Source organism: Carassius auratus, unplaced genomic scaffold, assembly GCF_003368295.1.
Source record: "Carassius auratus strain Wakin unplaced genomic scaffold, ASM336829v1 scaf_tig00013661, whole genome shotgun sequence".
NCBI classification, from domain to species: Eukaryota; Metazoa; Chordata; class Actinopteri; order Cypriniformes; family Cyprinidae; genus Carassius; species Carassius auratus.
The window spans coordinates 1-15457 of NW_020524426.1; the positions used below are offsets into that span (position 1 = coordinate 1).

Below are 15457 nucleotides of genomic sequence, written 5' to 3' on the forward strand. Positions count from 1 at the left end.
AAGAAGAAAAATAGAAATATGAATCCAATATATGAATAATCGTTCAGTGACGAACAAGAATGGCGGTTGTCTAAATTAGAAATACACTTAAAACCTAGAAAAGATGACAAGTTTGAAACCGAACTAACTATTTCCGCACCGTTAACAGTTACCAATGATTGGGGCAAATACTTGTCACCGTATATTAAACGTATCTTTCTTTTTTTCTTCTTCTTAATGAAATTAACATTTTATCAATAAGGGACTTATTTTTTTTGTCAGTCGAACACATTTCTTTTCAGGATTTATTTTCTTTTTTTTTCTTATCAGAACTGATGAATCATCTAATTTTAGTTTTTGAAACATTCAGATCTATATTTCATCTCCATCCTAACTATTCGCCAACAAATAACATCATACAAAATCCGAATTCCTGGTCTGAATATAAAGAGAGAGCGCAGTAATACTGACAATCGTTTGTGTATAATATTAAAATAATAGGAGTCAACCATGCATACATTGTATTAAATAATATGTTGATATTTCTAAGAAATCTGTAAACACGGGTTGCGTCTTGAGATTCCTCAGAAATTTTTTTTTTTGCAGGTTATTATTTCGGTGTATTATTCCACACTCAAAATGCTGAAGTTCGTCCCCGCGTGGAAGTGCTCCAGTTGCTATGGTTACCTCTCCACCACTTGGGAGACCCCCAGCTGTTTAACTATCACTGGGGGTGCTCCTATTATCGAAGGAATATGGAGGAGGATGAATTTTGAAGGAATTTCACATCTGTCAACTAAAGAGCTTTAGTTTATGGCCACATATCGCCCCTGCTGATGTTATGATTCTAGTGCAATTCCGTCACAAAATGTATCCGAGCAGTTTACTGTTTCAGGGCGGAGAGCGCTGAGAGTCGCACTTCCACCAGCAGCGTTTACACAGACTGATCAGTACTAACCTCTCGCTTCTCTCGCACACACACACGCGCAGGGATGGCTCACACTCAGCCGTCCTCGGAAACTACAGCCGCCGGTACATTTAGGAGTATCAAGTGGTTTTAATGTTCGCCGAAGCGAGCGGTAAGTCCAAAGCTTTGTGTGATAGTGCGTTAGAATGCTAACATGGTTAGCCGGTTAGCATCTGGTTAAGACACAATAAACGTGCGTTAAACAGCATCCAGTTATTTTAATGTGATTTGACAGCTGTATGCATGCTCTTTTGGGGGCACATGATGCTGGGTTGGCCTTGTTCCAGTCGATCTGATCATCATGGTCTGCAGCCAGTTAGCTATTTTTATGTGCTCTTTCTCTGTATGGGATGTATGGAGCTCATGAGGAGCGTATGGGACAGGTCAGGCCTGACATGCATGGGAATATCAGGTCTGCTTTCACATTGATGTGTCCACAATCATCACAAGACATGGATGCTTTTCTCTCTTTGTACATGTGTTTTTTTTTTAGCATTGATGCTTCACAATGCACAATGCTTCACGATGGTGGGCTTAAACTACGCTGGTTATAGAATGATTGGTTACTTGCATCACATTAAGAAGCTGGATGTGGTTTTGCATGCTTGCTTCTGATGAGCTTTGTCAGTCTTGGTAGCTGTGGTTTGATGCTCTCAGTATTAAAGGCTGTGATCACATTACTGATCTGTTGCTGATTGTTTGTGTTTGCAGGTTTCCTTTTGTCAAACAGCATGATGAATAATAAAGGCTTTAATTAACTGAATTTCAAAAGGCTAGATGGTTTCTTGGGAGCCTTGAAGACATGACTCAGAGGTTTAATTCCTCATCAGTCCTTTTCATGCTCAATTGCAGAAGCAAGTGAGAGTTCAGAAGATCAGAAGATAGTGTTGAAGCCTGATCAATATATCTCATGTCACGCTGGTATTTGTAAGGTGTGGAACATGTTCCTTCAGCTTAGTGTACTGTAATCGTGTTACACACCCTGAAAGGTAAAACCAGGCATGTAACTGCTGGTCAGCTGATCATGTTGATTTGTCAGGGCTGTCTTAATTTGTGATGAGAAAAAATGTGATGTTAAGACATAACCATCCTTTGATCTATTGATGTAAAACAGAGAACTATTTGAGTGCTTTTACTTTACAAAGCTGACTATCATATATGACACATGTGAGGCCTCTAAATTATCAACATGATCAGAACTTTGCTGAAAAACCTGTTGTACATGCCTTTTTTCCCTCTTGATTGATAAAGTTTTTCGAAAGTAAAAGGCCTTTTAGTATAATTCAAAAAATGTCCATCTTCTGGTTGCATCTTTTTGCTTTTTATTTTTTTTAATGAAGTAAACAAGAACGTTTATATTGTTAGTAATATATTAAGATGAACATTTACTTGACTGAAACAAGTTAGGTTTGATTGATTATTTAGAAAAATCTTAATTTTAGAAAAGAGTATGAAATGTGATGCAACAGATTATTGAGATCTCTCAATGATCATTGTAATTTATTGTGTTTTGCGCTTCACAATTAAAAGTACAGCGCTTTGGACATATGCATTTAAGTATAATCTTTCTAAGATATTATTGGAAGATATAGAATGACATCATATTTAGATGCATTTTTTAAAGTTGTTTGCTGTACTGTTGTAAAGATCTCATTAGCTATGTTTCCATCCAAAGATGCAAATTTAACTTATGCACAGAACTAGGGCTACACGATTAATCGAATGCGATTAATCGCGATTGTCATGCACTTTTTGTCAGTAAAGCCTGTTCTGTGATTAGTAGTAAATCTCCATTACCTGCTTTCAGGTGGAGCAGCATTTACTACACAGAGCCATAGTTTTCTGACAAGCTATGCAAAATCATGTTCATAATCACAAACAATATAATGATAGGATTATAAAATAGATGTCTCAGGGAACTACGGCTCTTTGTAGTAAATGATGCTCCATCTGAGAGCATGTGAAAATACCACATTTAATAACTATTGTCATATTGTCAGTCGAGTGTTTAAAATAAATCATTCTGTGAGATGATGTGGCTTCTTACACAGAATAATTAAGGCACAATATTTCATTGTATTCTAAGCGGTGATCATGGCGATTAGCATTTCATTATAGATATAATATCTCATAAAATTCTCAAAGAGAACAAAATCGTCACTTCCTGATAAATTAGCACTAACTATCTCTAAGAAAACTCGGAGAAGCCACTGAATATAATAATTTTCATATGTAATAAATGACTTGCACTTCAGAGAGCAGATGTAACACAATAAATTCAGTTATTGCTTTTAGAGGTGGGTGTCTGCTGTTTGGGAATGCAGTCATCTAAGACGGTAAATATACAGTAATACTTTGAAGACAGACTTTCCTCAGGGCATTTCAGAACGACCTAAACAACATAAAGATGCTGTGAACGAGATCGGTCTGTTGGTTAATCAAATTATCCCATCTCATAGCTCAAAGTCACTTAACTTTGCTCAATGAATTTATTCATTAATTCATTCATATTCAGAATTTATTCGGTATATGTGTTTCCATCATAGTTTATGCACATTTTTTTTCTTATAGGATAAAAAAATTTATCCTACTCAGTTGTGCGCACAAGTTTATTTATGCACATTCTTACAATGTATGCGCATCTTGGCGTTTCCATCCGTTATCTTTTTAATGCAATAATCCAAAATGTGCATAAAAACAGGTGGATGGAAACATAGCTAGGCCTGTCACGATAACAACTTTTTGTTGTGCAATATATTGTCCCAGAAATAATTGCGATAAGCAATAATAGTCGTTTTTAAAGGCCATTTTATGCCACTTAATATATAATCATAATAATGCAAGAAGGCCTACACACTTCCAAATGACAACAAACTTTACATTTTAAAGAATATTTAGATCATGGAAATTAAGTATCAAAATGCTAGATACCTTAAAAAAAAAAACCTGAGTACATAGTAAATAAACATTTTCTAGCAAAAAGTGCAAAGTAACAAGCATAAATTGTGTGGCATCGGCTGAGCGCAGAGAAATTGGCATGCAAGTTAAAATTGTTTGAATGCGTAAATAAATCCTTTATAAATGAACTTTTCCACAACATTCTAATTCATTGAGAAGCACCTGTATGATGCATTGCACCCCTAATTGTGGTTGTGTAAAGGTTCAAACAGTCAATCACTAAATACCTTTCCAACCATTATTTAATGTGTCAGGCTTCTTACCTGTGTAATGAGAGTGACTTAAATATTACACAACAGTTCCAGTACATTCCTGGCAGTGAACAGTAATTCGCTGGCAGATTGTTGGCTGATATCCTTTATCAAGAATTTTCCAAAAAGGTGGAGTTGTGTAATCGTGAAAGGGCGGTAAATGTATTCAGATTTTTACACTCAGGGTAGGGGTTGATTCTGCCACTGGGGTCATTTGAATCAATTAGGATTGTGTGTGGTAATCGGTGGCGGGCTAGTGTTAGGCATTGCTCTGAGATAGAATTGATAGACTTAGCTGTAGGCTGCTCAAAAGGCAAGCTGAAATCTGAAATGCTGTTTGTGTTAATCATTTGCTTATGTACAGCAGGGTTTGGACCATCTGGGTCCCCTTGTTTGGAAGACATCCAAAAATGTATAAATGCATACTGATATTATCCTTAGAAAGTATCACCACTCCAATGTGTGCTTTAGTATTAATATTAGAAATAATCATCTGTTTATGAGATGACAACATAATGACTTGTGCAAGGGGCTGAACAATGATAAATCCTTGAACGATTGCTCCTCTTAAACCACTACAAGCTCTGCTTTATGACATTTTCTTTTGGCTGAACAAAAGCTGGTGTAGTGACCTGTAGCGTTCGTTGTTAATGAACCAAGCTATTATTTGTGTACTTTGAAAGCACTATGGAAAATTAATGGACCTTGCAGGCTAATTAATGGTTTTTGCTAAGGCAAGCATATTGCTGCTTCTCATTCTTCAGGTTAGGGATCTGAATGAACCCTTAACTTTAGGTATTAAATGTAAAGTTCACCCAGAAATGAAAATTCTGTCATAACTTACTCACCCTGGTGAGTAAATTATGGAATTTTCAATTTTGTGTGAACCATTCCTTTTAATTTTGTGTAAATTTCCACTGTCAGGCCAGTACGAGCCAGGGCTTAAAACGGGCTGGACGGGGCTAATAGCCTCGGGCCAGTAGCACAAAGGCCAGAATAGCGCAGCGTTTCCACAGTCAGGGAATGAAGTACGCTGCGTGTAACTAAAACACACCCTTTACACGCCTCTCAGAACAACGTCATGAAACCCCATCATTTCAGCAACAAAGAGAAGTTATCAGAAAACTAAGAAATAAGACACTGGAAATAGCGCGATCACAATACGAACATGATAAAAGCGGCTGTTTGTTTGCATGCTTTGTTAAATATTTAAATTCAAAAGCATCTGTGTTTTACTATATAATACGTGATACAGTTGATCATAATGAATTAATTTATCAGGACTCAAAATTAATCACACAGAAATAAATGTATTTATATTTTATTTATTTATTTTTAACGCTTCAGTTGAGTCTGTTTCTGTTTATTTGTAGCAGTAGCCTGTACGTCACATTTAGAATGAATGATAATATCTCTATTTTTATAAAAGAACATAAAACATTATTATATTTCTATGATAGAGAACGTAGAGCTAAACTCTCGAGACAAGACTTATGACAGATAAAAAAAGTTACAAAAAAATTACACGATTGTGATGGAGAATAAGAAGCTGACATCTGATTTCTTTAAGCGGTCATATTTACCATGTTTACTGTGGTAATGTTAAAGTTTAGAGGTCACAGTCTTTTGCATAATTTATAAATATTTCTGCCTTGTATGGTGATTATAATTCACATCAGATCAAGTTATTGCAAAGACTCCTGCTGACTGAAAGTAAGTTTTGAGCTCAACTTTCTGAAATGATCAGCAGCACAGACTCTCTATTTTTATAAAAGCTCCTGAATAAAAAAAATTAGGCTATTATATTTTGATGATAAGGCTATGCTACATGGAGCTAAACTCTCAGACAAGACGACTGATAAAATGTTACTAAATAAATACACAATTGTGATAGAGAATAAGAAGCTGACGTCTGATTTATCCAAGTGGTTGCATTTAACATGTTTACTATGGTAACGTTAATGTTTAGCGTGCATAGTCGCTTATTTTTTTTTTTTTTTACATCGCTTATTTCTGCCTTGTTTATTGATTATAATCCACATAGGATCGATTTAATTCAAACACTCGCTGCTGACTAAGAGTGAGTATTGAGCTCAACTTATTTGAAAAAGTCTTCAATACTGGTGTTGTAGCTGTTATCTTTCTGAAATTATCCGCAGCGCAGACTCTTTCCAAACACGGAGAAACCCCGCCTTTGTTCAGAATCCCTCCTCTAGCCCCAGCTGGCCCGCTTTGGCCCAAGGTTTTCGTCGGGCCAAAAAAGGAAGCCCCGACGAGGCACGATCAAGCCACGGAAGTGACAGTGGAAACGCGACTGGCCATGGCACGCACTAGCATGCCCGGTTTAAGCCTGACAGTGGAAACGCAGTAATGATTCCTGATGAAAACAGCTGAAAAAATTTGGTGTGAACTAATATATATATATATATATATATATATACAAATTAATTATTGTTTTCAATTATTTTGCTGATTTCTTTTGTTTAGGTGTATAGTTGATTTGCTGATGAACTGGTTTTATATATATTTAAGACCCCCCTTAAATACCCTTATTACCGGTGTTTTCACATGTCGATTAATTGGTGGTAAAAATTTCATCAACGTCACAACCCTTAGTCAAAGCGATTATAAATCTGACACTTGGGGGAAAAAAAGTCATATATAGGATGCAGAATTTCATATAATTCAGAATGGACTAGCAACAAACTATAAAATCAAACTTGCTAAAAAGCACTCATCAAACTCAGCAGCTTTCATCAATTTTGAATGTAAGAACCTATCAAATTTCCTTCATAAAATTTTAAATCCAGTGCTGTATTATAATAATTTTGCGTTTAGGTAATCTCATTCATTTTATACTTCATCTTTTTCTGATATGTTACATGATTTTTGGAGATATGGAGAATAAATAAGATGGTATGAACATGTAAAAATCATGTAGCTTTCATGGCAGACATCTCCAGCACTGGCCTGAAGTTAATGCCACTAAAATTGAATCAGCCCTTTTAGGAGGCAGCCTCTCCTCTGGAGCACCAGCTTACTTGGCAGACTTGTGGCTTTTATTTATTCACTAACGAGAGGAAATCAATGCAAATCTATGATGGTCCATGTTGAAGGCTTGTGGCAGTGGAAGCACTCTGTGGCTGCTTGGCATGATGGGAGAACTCTGATATACAGTGCAATCTACTATTTGGTAATACACATTTGATTTGATATATATATACACTCCTGAACAAAATCTTAAGGCCATGGGATGCATCACAAGTTTTACACATTTTGCACTAGTGGATCATAACCGGGTTGTAATTGCTGCTTCAAAATGCCAAAAGAAAAAACAGGATCAAGAGACAAAAAATAGAGAGTAGGCAATTTATTGAAAACTGCATTTAAAGTCAAACAGGCTGTTCATCAGCTGATCAAAAATTTAAGACCATTGCCCAAAAATAAACTCACAACAAAACTAAAAGTGTCAAAAAAGGACTCAGTAGTGAGTAGCCCCACCGTTCTTGTTGATCACTTCAAACACTCGTTTCGGCATGCTTGATGTGACTGTTTCCAGGAGGCTGGTGGGAACGTTGGTCCATGTGGTGAAGATGGCTTCACGAATGGGCATCCTCGGTCTGGAACTGACGTCCGTTTTTGTAAACTTCCCTTGCCATACATCCCCAAATGTTCTCAATGGGATTTAGATCAGGGGAACACGCAGGATGGTCCAAAAGAGCAACGTTATTCTCCTGGAAGAAGTCCTTTGTCAGGCGGGCGTTGTGAATTGCAGCGTTGTCCTGTTGAAAGTCCCAGTCATTACCACACAGACGGGGCCCCTCGGTCAAGAGGGATGCCCGCTGCAACAGATCCACATAGCCAGTCGCCGTTTGACGCCCCTGCACAACCTGAAGCTCCATTTTCCCATTGAAGGAAAAAGCACCCCAGATCATGATGGAGCCTCCTCCACTGTGCCGCGTAGAAAACATCTCAGGTGGGATCTCCTTGTCATGCCAGTAACGTTGGAAACCATCAGGACCATCCAGGTTAAATTTTTTCTCGTCAGAGAATAAAACTTTCTTCCACCTTTCAATGTCCCATGTTTGGTGCTCCCTTGCAAATTCCAAAAGGGCAAGTTTGTGTCGTGGGAGGAGACGTGGCCTTTGAAGACGTTTTTTGTTCTTGAAGCCCTTCTCTAGCAGATGACGTCTTATGGTTATTGGACTGCAGTCAGCATCAGTAAGGGCCTTAATTTGGGTCGAGGATCGACCTGTGTCTTCACGGACAACCCGTCGGATCCTGCGGCTCAGTGCAGGTGAAATCTTTTTGGGTCTACCACTTGACTTTTTTGTCCCATAACTCTCAGGATTTTTTAAGAAATGTAAAATGACTGTCTTACTGCGTCCAACCTCGGCAGCGATGGCGCGTTGTGTGAGAACTTGCTTGTGCAGCTCAACAATCCTGCCACGTTCAAAAAGAGAAAGCCTTTTTGCCTTTGCCATCAGGAGATCTTGACAGTATGACTGCTTGAAAAACAATGACATGAAAGCCATATTTTTGTGCAGATTTGACCTTTTTATGGCTATGGTCTTAAACTTTTGATCAGCTGATGAACAGCCTGTTTGACCTTAAATGCAGTTTTCAATAAACTGCCTTCTCTCTATTTTTTATCTCTTCCTCCTGTTTCTTCTTTTGGCATTTTGAAGCAGCACTTACAACCCGGTTATGATCCACTAGTGCGAAATGTGTAAAATTTGCAAGCATCCCCTGGTCTTAAGATTTTGTTCAGGAGTGTATATATTATTGTATTTGTATATTCTCTCTGAGAATAGTGAATCATCTTTTTGCAGCTTCCTTTAAAGGCCTAAAAATTAAATTTTAAAGTTTTCTTTTTATTGGTCAGTTGCTTTAAATAACATTAATAAATAGATAAATTCTATGTTTACCACAATACAGGTGCATCTCAATAAATTAGAATTGCACGGAAAAAGTTCATTTACTTCAGTAATTCAACTCAAATTGTGAAACGTGTGTATTAAATTCAATGCACACAGACTGAAGTTGTTTATAATTGTGGTGATTTTGGCTCACATTTAACAAAAAACCATTAATTCACTATGTTAACAAATTAAAATTGAGGCAGTAATTAAAGCAAAAGGAGCCCTTACCAAGTATTGAGTACATATACAGTAAATTAACATACTTTCCAGAAGGCAAACAATTCACTAAAAATGTTTTTTTTTTTTTATAATTTTTTTTATTGGTCTTAAGTATTTTAATTTGTTGAGATTGATGGGTTTTTGTTAAATTTGAGCCAAAATCATCACTATTAAAAGAACCGAAGACTTAAACTACTTCAGTTTGTGTGCATTAAAACTAAAATTTATTGAGATTAGGGATGCATTGATACCACTTTTTCCAGTACTCGCCCGATACCGATACTCTTATTTTTTGGTATTTGCCGATACAGAGTAATATCTATACAGATATTTTTATTGCATTTGTATTTTTTTTTTATATTGGGTACAGAATCCAAAATAATATGTATAATATTAGCTGGTTGACTTAATATATTAAATAGATACAGTCAAATAAAAATTTATTCAGACACATTTAACATTTCACATTATCACAGTTTATTCTCTATAGTTTAGAAGATGGTAATAAAATATGACAGGAACTCATAGTTAAACTGTGTCAGAACATATTCATCTTGGCAATTAGGCCTGTCACAATAAAAAAAATTGCTGGACGATAAATGGTCCAATAAATTATCACATTAAACAATAATATTGTCATTCTAAAACCAGTTTCAACTAATATAATGATAAATGACATAATAACGCAGTAACACCTTTTCAAAGATCAATACAGTGTTAATTTCGTTGACTAAATATTTTCGTCATTATTTTCGTCACGAATATATTTTTGCCGACGAAAACGAAACGAAAACTAAAATAGAAGGCACTGATGGAGACTAAAACTATGACTAAATTGATTGACATTATCGTCAACGAATAAAGGACGAGACGAAAATAGACTGTGACGAAAATCAAATCAGCAGACGGGAGAGATGCGAGGAATGAGCAAAAGAACCGGCAAAAAAGAACAGACTGCATGAGAGAAGAGAACCAATCAGAGCCTGACTTATTGAGACGTGAAGCGAAGGTTTTCAGTTTTTATGAGCTCCCGGGAAGTCGGCATTCGAAGACGTGATAGGGACTTTAAGCAACAGCCTCTGGTGGAACGGCAACGCCATTCTGGCGTTGTATTGCGCCTGCGCGAATTTAACTGCTACTTTGTGACGTTCTAATTTAACGGTCTACTACGGGAGAACAGCTGATTTGCCAGAGTCGCTACAACGTGAGAGGTTAGGTAAATAAATGTTATGTTTTTAGACTTATTTACATCATACAATATTAAAAACTCCTCTTCTGACAAAAGATTGTCATTTAACGCCAAAAGCAATCCTTCTCCTGCTTTTTTAAATTATATATTTTTTTGGATCTCAATAAATGAATTAATGCTGCGTTGCGCTGTTCTGTTTTACCGTTGCTTAGTGACTTTTACGTTCTTGGCTACAGCGGTGTGACGGCAAACTTCCGGTCGCTGTAGCCGTTCCATTCGCAGCTGTTGCTTAAAGTCCCTACTGTCTAAAAGAGCGACAAAATGTCCACAGCTCACTTCACGTTTGACGACGAACAAAACAAAACAAAGTGTAAAGCACGCAGAGCGCTCATTCGTGGCAAGAACACAACCAATTTGAAAATACATTTACAGACGAGCCACCCGGACATTTTCTCAAATGTAATTTTATAACGATGTTCTTTTGTTTATTGAGCTAAGCAAAATTGGAATAGTGCAGTGCGTAGATGTTGTAGCATTAAATATTACGAACTGAAAAGTACTGTAAAATAGCCCCTTCTTCAAATTAGATGCGAGCACAATACTAATACGTAATATCATGATAAATACATTTGATTAATACTAATGTTTAGTATATTTTATAATGTTCTACTTGTTGACAATATCACAAATATTTCTATATTAGTCATGTGAAACATGAATGTTCACATCCTATCATTATACATACAAATCAATAAATGTAATAATGTAGTATTTAAAACATACAATATTGCTAGACAAATGAATACCTTATAAAATCTTGTTACTTTTTTTATCCACCTAGCTGCCAACTTATTAAATATTTACTTTAAATGTATGCACTTATTGTTCAGCTCAGCTGTAAGCTTTAAGGTCCTGGACCTAACATTATTTTTCTTTTATTGATGGTCAATTGGCAGCTAGTTATTGTTTACATTATCATGACAGTGTTTGTTGCTGCATAAAAGCTTTTGAATCGAAATAAAGACACAGTTGTGTTGAAATAAAGTTGAATTTGTGTTTTATATATTTTGGTTAAGTTTGTTTCCTATACCAGCTGTAAAAAAATGTCTAGTAAATCTGTTATTGATTTTAGTCTTATTTTAGTCGACTAAAATACCAAGCAATTTTAGTCGACTAAAATACCAAGCAATTTTAGTCGACTAAAATAAGACTAAAATTAAAACAAATCAGATGACTAAAACTTGACTAAAACTAAAAAGAATTATAGTCAAAAGACTAAGGCTAAAACTAAATTAAAATTTCGTGTCAAAATTAACACTGGATCAATAAACGTTTATTTTATTTTATGGCAGATTCCGAGCAAGAAATACCAACATGTTGACTTTGTGTGGCTTAAAGGGGGGGTGAAATGCTCGTTTTCACTCAATATCCTGTTAATCTTCAGTAGAGTAGTACTGCATCCTTCATAACTCCAAAAAGTCTTTAGTTTTATTATATTCATAAGAGAAAGATAGTCTGTACCGATTTTTCCCGGAAAAACATGACCGGCTGGAGGCGTGACGTGTGGGCGGAGCTAAAGAATCACGAGCACCAGTAGGCTTTTGCGTTGAGAGCATGTGGAAGCTGTGACATTATCATGAGGAAAAAACCATCATCCAAAACAAACCATGGCTTACAGTCAGATTCAGCCGTTTATTTATGATCCAGAATCAGATCCCGAGGCTGAAACTGAACGAGAGCAGCAGCAACAACGACTCGCTCCGAGCGGGGCTCGAACCGGGGTCTCCGGCATGGGAGGGGACGCACTAACAAGGAGGCAGAGATATTTTAAGCAGTTTTACTCACCGCCTGTGGTTCCAACACACGATCCTGACCCTTTTTCGTTGGGATTGCATCATCCTTAAGAAATAAACGATACGCAAATCCGTCGTCAAACTGGGCCTTGTTTGTAAAACAAGCGTCTTCGAAATGCAGGGAACAAACAAAAACACTTGCACAACTTCGTTGATGCTCTGTAAAAATAAACTCCATCCACTGGTCCCTTAATGCTGTTTTTTTTTTGGTAATCTGTGCAGGGTTGTCTTGCCCTGGCAACCAAAAACACACTTCTTTTGTGAATTTTCGCGACGCTCTCGCTCTGATCAGAGAATCGCTCTGATCAGTGAAATGTCTGTGCTCAGCCTCGCTATACGGGAGCGCGCGCTCTTCTGGCAGACGTGCCCTCAGGACCCATATAAGGAAATTCCGCTCCATCTAACGTCACACAGGCCATACTCGAAAAAAACTTTCCGAAACTTGTGACAAACCGGAAGGAGTATTTTGGGAACAAAAATACTCCTTCAAACATACAACTTAATTTTTGAAACTTTGTCCATGTTTAGCATGGGAATCCAACACTTTAACAGTGTAAAAAACTCAGTATGCATGAAATAGCATTTCACCCCCCCTTTAAAATTAATTAATTTGTATGTTTGTATGTTATATTATGTTTATATGCCAGTTAGGGATGCTCATATTGACCGTTTAACTATTAACTGAAAGTAAACATTTTGACCGATGAAGGGGCCGTTTACATATCGCGTCTTTTGGGCGCTCAAGTTCGTTATTTAAATTGAGGTATGCATGCTCATAATGGAAGAGACGCGCTCATTTTTCCCAGGCCCGTCCGCAATGCATCTAGTTAAAACATCTCAGCTTTTCACACACACACCGCACGCGGTATTAAAATAAAGCAGTAACATAAGTGCAAGTACAATGCAATATCACTTGAGATGCAAACATCCACAAGCAAATGAAAGGCACTTCCCAAAGCTGGCCACTCTAGTGAGGTGTTATCTCTTTATTCCTGGGACATCTGTACCATCGGAGAAGGTGTTTTCTGTTGCGAGCTGTCCAAAGGCTGCGCTCCAGACTAACCCCACATCATGACATGCTACATAGTTTTAAATACAAATTACAAAAATAAATTATTGCGGCCCAAAAATATGATCAAGCTCTTTTTTTTTTATTGTGCGATTAATTGATTTATTGACTATCGTGACAGTCCTATTGGTAATGTTAAGTAACTTTGATAGAAAGGTATGTTATAGATTACAATCAACCAAAAATTATTCAGACAGCTGTTAGTATGACAGTATTTCAATTCTTAGTTGGGCAACCCTTAGCCTTGATGACTGCCTGTAGTGTTCTGGGCATGCTGTCATCTAGGTTCATGCGAACCTGAACTTCAATTTTTTCCCCAGACTTGGTCTGTATCATTTTTGGTCCCAAATGTGTATCAGTTTTACTGGTAGTCCACTGTTTGAATAATTTTGGGGTATAATTTGTCATAGTTTACTTTATTTTGCTATCCGCACTTACATAAATGAACTCCGTGTTTCCCACAGCCTTACAATCTATCCCTGGCGGCACTCCCCCACCCCATACATATATATGTAAATTAATTTTTTTGCCAGCAGGAGGCGCTTTAAGAGCTGGGGAGAGGTTTCTCCGGTAACGCTGCCTTATGAAGCGTTACATGCAAGAAGAAATGAAAATGAAATCAATAATTTACAGTCAGTTTCCTTCTGAAATACAGTGATATAAAAACACCTGCACTGGTTTTTGATTTTGAAATGTGCAGTGCTCATGTTTATTCAATGAAGTCAGCACATTTGGAAAATCTATTTGTGGCGGTCAGTTTTTTACTTTTTAAAACTTCATTTGACTGAAAAATAACAAATAAGAAAATATATATTCATAAACAATACACGCATATTATTATAAACTAGGTTGGTACATAATTCAGCAGCAAAAAATCTGGTAAGATGTTAGAAATTGCTCTTTGTATTGTTGTAAAATACATTATTGAAAAAACAATTATATACATTTATATAGAAATCTAAAAGACATTTCTTTAAAAACTCTAGCACAGTAATAAAGGCAGCAACGTATCATAGATGGAGCAGAAAAAGAAATACTATTAATAATCTTTGTTTTAGCAGAAAATATTATAATACTGAAGGCGCCAATATAGACCATCACAGAGCACTTATGCGCATCCCAAAGCAGAATGATGAGCTTGAAACAACACGGAGTCACAGTGTGCAGGCTGCACAGCCCTCCGAGCCCACATAGAAAGCTGCTTGGCTCGTGTTCATCTTCAGTTCTCTCTTCACAACATTTCAGTCAGTGTACTGTTTAAGTAAATTAATTATTCCATGATGTTGGTTTATTTCAACTCCGAGGGAGTGTTGTCCACATTAAAAAAAAGTAAATAAATTGTGGATTAATGAACCAGTTTAAATGATTCAGTCCTACTTGGTGAAGGCGTTCAAACGGTTTACTAAGAAGAACCGTTCAAATCAAACGATTCGTTCGTGAACCAGACTTCACTTGTACAAAGGGAAGAGATATTGATACGTAGTGTATTAAATCTATGCATTAGTTTAATGAGCCTTTTCTTTGAACAGTTTTAAACCTCAGTTACTGTGCGCTCTTGAAGAGAGTTTCATTGTTTTGACTGTAACCGAACGCAGTTTGAATGGAGGATGACAGACAGCTGCAGCGGAGTGAAGAGTTTATGTGAACTTGAATTTAATGACTACTGTATTAATCTGTACCTCATATTGAACCATTGAACAGCTTTAGAACACTTGAAATATTTTCTTGAAACTGTTTTAGTGCTTTATAATGTTTTTGTGCCTTCCATGTGGCTCAACAATAACACAGAATAGTATGTGCACAATATTGGATTTGTATCGGTCTCGTCTGTCCAATACCCGATCCGCAGTAAATGTCTGGATTGGAGCCGATACCGATCCCGAGTATCGGATCGATGCATCCCTATATATTTTACAAGTTTTTGTTACTTTCTTTGTTCATGTTTTGGCTCAATGGTTCATCAAACTGCTCCATTGCAGCGACTTAGTACTTTAATGACGTGCTTTGCAGTAATAATGCAGGGAACCACTCGTTATAAGTTTCCTGTGAT

General features: G+C 36.8%; 1 protein-coding gene across 1 annotated transcript in view; it reads left to right on the forward strand.

The window, feature by feature from the left end:
• Positions 1-999: 999 nt before the first annotated feature.
• Positions 1000-15457, forward strand: part of LOC113074096 (SNF-related serine/threonine-protein kinase) — a 60317-nt gene continuing 45859 nt past the window's right edge. Inside the window, exon 1 of the mRNA XM_026246819.1 lies at positions 1000-1058. The gene's annotated coding sequence lies outside the window, so the exon portion shown is untranslated. The remainder of the gene's footprint in view (positions 1059-15457) is intronic.